This window comes from Leptonotus elevatus, chromosome 1 (genome assembly GCF_054856555.1).
Source record: "Leptonotus elevatus isolate MCC_2025b chromosome 1, RoL_Lele_1.0, whole genome shotgun sequence".
Lineage (NCBI taxonomy): Eukaryota > Metazoa > Chordata > Actinopteri > Syngnathiformes > Syngnathidae > Leptonotus > Leptonotus elevatus.
In genome coordinates, this window is record NC_141239.1 from 42737912 (window position 1) to 42742975 (window position 5064).

At 39.7% G+C, this 5064-nt stretch overlaps 1 protein-coding gene across 1 annotated transcript in view; it reads left to right on the forward strand.

Annotated features, from left to right (window-relative positions):
- Positions 1 to 5064, forward strand: part of LOC147182292 (uncharacterized) — a 61914-nt gene that overhangs the window by 56779 nt on the left and 71 nt on the right. The window lies entirely within an intron of this gene.

Consider the following 5064-nt stretch of genomic DNA (forward strand, 5'->3'; position numbering starts at 1 on the left):
ACCGCAGAGGTTTGAGAAGCAGAAGGGTTTTGATTACCCAACTGACTCTGTATAGCCATCACACTTGCCTCCAAACGGCTCAACTGCAAGGCGATCTGAGAATCAGCCCGACTTTTCTTACTTCGATGGTCAGGGGCAAGCAGACCTGCGTTTTGCCCGACCCTCGCCAGCGGGGCATAGCCACCACCGACGTTGACCGCCCCTGGGCAACCGCTGCGTCCTGCTGAGGCGCAACATCAGCCGCATTTGTGGTTACAGGAGTACGGACCGCCGCAGCAGTGGCCGCTACTGCGCGACAGCAGTCAGTGCGTCCCTCTTCGGGCAAGAAGGACCCACCACAGTGCTTACAGCGAGCGGAGTCCGCCATAGCAGCCACTGATCGACGCGCAGTGAGTGTGCGCAAGTAATTGGCTGCTATCTTCGCGTGGGAGAGGAGAACCAGCCTCTTCACCAACGGAACAAAACAAATCCACAAAGTACTCACAGCGACACGTAAGTGGTCGTTTGTGCCGTCATAAACTAGCAGATGTTATGGCAGACAATATCCAAGCTATCAAACAACATCAAGGCAGCAGGCGACCCACAGACGGAGCCGCATAAGTTGCGAGGCAATACAAGCTAGGAAAGGATACGAAATAACCGTACCATCACTAGCGAGTTGTATTCAAAACAAGTCAAAGCAACCGTAGGCAAGACGGCAACAGTTGCTGACATACACTATACGCACTCACGAACTTGAAGCTGTACTCATCGATGAGGTGCGGAAATCATGGAAAGATGGAAGGGGAGCTCCAGCGTCCACATATATATTTCAAAACTAGAAAATACACTGAGCCATCGCAGGCCACCAGCTACGAAGAACAGGTAAAAGAGACTGGGTTCCGGTTGCTATCCTTTTTTATACATGAGGATCACGTCAGCCGGAACCATGGACATGTCCTTTTATAAATTCTTTCTCGAGTGATGCATGCGCGTGGGGGATTTCCGAGCTGTTTCAGCACCGCCACCTGGCGGTCGGGAGGGACGAAATTGAACTTTGGCTCTGGTTTTCTGACCACATTTGTACATAACTGACCTGTAGTGTACCCTGACTATAAATGTGTAATTTTGCGACGCACACCACTGCGAAAGGCGCAGGAGCTGACAAAAAGCTCCTTGTCACAAGAATCCCTTAAAATACAGCTCTTATCATGTATACTGGTATACTGGTATGATTTCAATGTCATCATCCTTGTCTAATCTTGTATTATGTTATTGTGATAATAACAAACATTAGGCAAAGATGGGCAACAAAAATTGGCAGATATTTAAAAATCTTATATCAGCCAATTAAATTAGTAATTAATCGGTCTGGCCCCAATTCATATAATTTCAAACTCATTTTATAAGATCACAACTGAAAACAAATAGTTTACAGATTATTAAAAAAATAAAAAACACCAAAAGTGCATGTGTTAAACTTAGCCACTTCGTAAAATACAGTGCTTTTTGTTTCAGTCCAGACATGTCACTTCAGCGTGCTTTCTTACAAGATACCACAAGATGGCGCCAAACGTTTGATACACTGTACATTTCTGTTTGGCAGGGCTTTTTTTGGGGTGGCATTTTAAGGCTTTTCTGTTTGAGCACAGAAATACCAAATAAGCAAGTTTTCAGCAGAAAATGGAGGATAGGATAAAAAGAAAAGAAAAGAAAAAAGAGCAATAAATAAGTGCATTTTAAAGTAGCAAATTGCAAATAGGCAGGGCAACACTGTACCTATAAAAGAAAATATTTTACAGGCATGTATTTTTGTCACCTATTTCTGTGTTGTTGTTCTGTTTAAATGCTTAAATGGTGCAGACGGAGGGGATGGAGAAAAAATGATGACTTTTTTTCCCAGTTACACGTTACTTAAAACATTCTTAATAGTTATTTGATTAATGAATTAGTTAATTATTTCCTATGGGAAGAATCGGATTGTGTTGGACCCTAGAGGTTTCACAAAGTACGTTTGGCAAATGACCCAGTCTTCACCCACAGCGCTGCAAAGCAGATGGCACAAAACATCTCCCAGGAGTAAAACATATCAGGATTTGTCAAAAAATAAACAAGCACAATGTGTCATTTGAATTAGGAATGGAAAAAAAAACCTACAGATTTACTGGTGCCCTCAATCTGATTCCCTGCATGCGTAATCCATGCAGACGTTACGCACGCTGCACTCAAAGAGTATTCTCCTCATGTGCTTAGTGCCAGTTCAAAGTTATTTGAAGTCTGCAGTTGTAGCCTCCAGGCGTAAATGTTGTCTCTGAGATGTATGCGCCATCCTCCCTCCCAAGGACCACTGCTCAACAAATGCAATCAATCTGTGATCACATTTCTGCGTTTGATGGTTTTAAGTGCAGTTCACCAAGAGCAAGCTCAGCTAAAGGATACTTATTCCGTGCAATCTGGATTTGGAGTGAGATTAATCGTCTGGTCGTTCTCCTGGAGCATCTGACGAGCCTCCTTTGTGTCTGTACTTCATCATCATATCTGCCTCTGCTCCAGTAGACACCAATTAATCATATTGTCTACTTTGAAAACTAAGAACACAAAAACTCTAGCAAACAGGATAAAAAGGATAGAATGTAGAAGAATGCAATTCATACAGAAAAAAGTTTTGTCAATCATAACACCCAAATACATTTATATATTTTTGTTGCAACAGGCTAATAATGCGGTCTAAACATTCTCGAGACTTTGCATCTTAATGGGCATATTTGAGGAAGGAGAAAGATGCAATTCAAACAGAAAAATGCTTACTTGGTGGCTGGTATCGGCAGCCTTGATGAGTACCTGATATGTTGAAAGCTGATATTGGCCTAATACCAGTATTTGCCCATCCGTATCAATAATGTCACAAAATTAAGTACTACATTTGTAATATAACTGATAAAATATTGACTGGTTAAAATAGCCAAACTTTTTCAGGCTCCGGCCCTCAGTGCAGAGTCACATTAATGCTGAGCTAATGGCCTCATTGGCTTTTGGCTTTTCTTTGTTTAGGGTAATGTTGTTCATATTTTTGCAGCTCTGGAGCGACTAAGTCGTTAATCCGCATCCTGTTTGTTTTGATGCACCTGTGCTCCAGCTCATTACATTCAAATGTTCAGTTAAAAGCACATAGAATTGACACCATGATGTGTGGCCTCTACAGTCTAGGGTACATTCCTTATGATTTATTCGATTTTTTTTGTGGAATGCCAGCCAAACTCGCAGCAAGTTATGCAACAACACTGGCTTAAATTCAAAGAGAGCACTTTAAATTCTCCAGAATATTCCAGCAGCTGCTTTTTTGTCTTCAGTCGTCCTCCATGAAGAATGATGAGTGAGGTTCTACCTACGGGAATGTGGGGGGTGGCGCCCAGGACTGGAGTAGCTTTGTGGAAATGTAAAGAAAAAAAAAAGTTTCACATTCAGCCTCTGCAACCCAACTCCCACTTGCTTGCACTCCCACAAGGAATTAGTGACTCCTCCCCAGTGGGATGCATGCATTTTACTTTTGAGTTTCACTCGCTGTTTCATGATGTAACAAGAACACGTGAGCAAATCTTCCCCAAACAAATGGAAAAACAAAAGCAAAACGCTAGAAGCAATATTACTTCAACAACAGCGTCGCCTTCACTTTTAATGTTTACTTTTTGTTAGCGATAGACCGATATGATTTTTTTCGAGGCCAATACCGATTATTAGTTGTAAAGTAGACCGATAACCGATATTTCAAACAGATATTCAAAAAAAAGAACACATTACTTCTAATTATATTTAAAAAGAGAAAATATTAGTGTCCCCAAAACATTTTTTATTTTAATTTGAAACGTATGAAGAAATGACTTATAACAAAAATTGCAGCGAGCGTCCATGGTCATTATCATGTGTTAAGCTAAATTAAAAACTAAGCAAGTAAAAAAATCCCTTAAGTTTTCTACTGTAAAAAAAAAAAAGTTTTCCAAAATGTCAACATAATTTTTGTAATTTTTAATAAAAAAAAAATTGTTTGCATTGTTTTTAAAAGTGTAGGGAGTTCCCAGTTTTAGCATCCTTTTTTAAAATAAATTTAAATACAATAAAAATTTAAATGCATCCATAACTGAAAAGTTCCCTTTCCCAGTATTTCACTGAGCAACAAATGCTTGCGAATGTAGCTAATTTGTTTTTTTTGTCAGGGTTCGTAAAAGGTTTCAAAAGATCTTTGCTGACAGTGGAAATTGGTCTGAATATGTTCAAAATGTCTTTGCGACAAGTAAAAACATTCTATTAACACCTTACAAAACTGATGAAAACCCTAAATTTGCTGCGTTTACCGCTCAGTGAGATACCAGCTTTATTGGCCTTCACATTCATAAAAATGATGGTGCCGATATTTGTCAAAATTAGGAATACACGATAATGCTATTTTCAATCGATACGATAAACTAATTATTTAGAAAGTGCCGATAATTGCCGATAATTGATAAGTAAGATGATAATTGTTTGCAAATGAACTTGAATACTATACTTTTGAGTCCTACTATAAGTCTAACATGTACCAATATATTGAAACATTGTGTAAAGTACCATGAAGCTGAATTTTATTAATATCTCTGCTTCAAAGACAACCACTAACTCATTTTGAGTTTGATAAAACAACAGTCATGTTTTAATAATGCAACAAAAAACTGCGAGGTTAACAGTTTGGGGAGGCACCTTACGTTTTATTTTTTACTTTTTTTAAACTTTTTTTTACTTCTAATTATATTTAGGCTACCTTTTGTAATGAACTCAAGAAAACACTTGCACATAAAAAAAAGGTCCAAAGTAGATAATGATTTCCCTCCTGTGGGGTTATTATCCCGTCCACCCCCTTTGGCTCCAATCTCTCATTAACAAAGAGATGCCAAAAGAGGCTCAGCTGACATGATGAGATTATTTTTTCCCCTCCCCATTTCTCTCTGATCACAAATCCACTTCATCTTAGATGGAAAGCAAAACGCTCATCCATCCCCTCTCTCTCCCCCATCCCGTTGTGTGCCGCCCCTCTGTCCCTCCCTCCCGATTCAG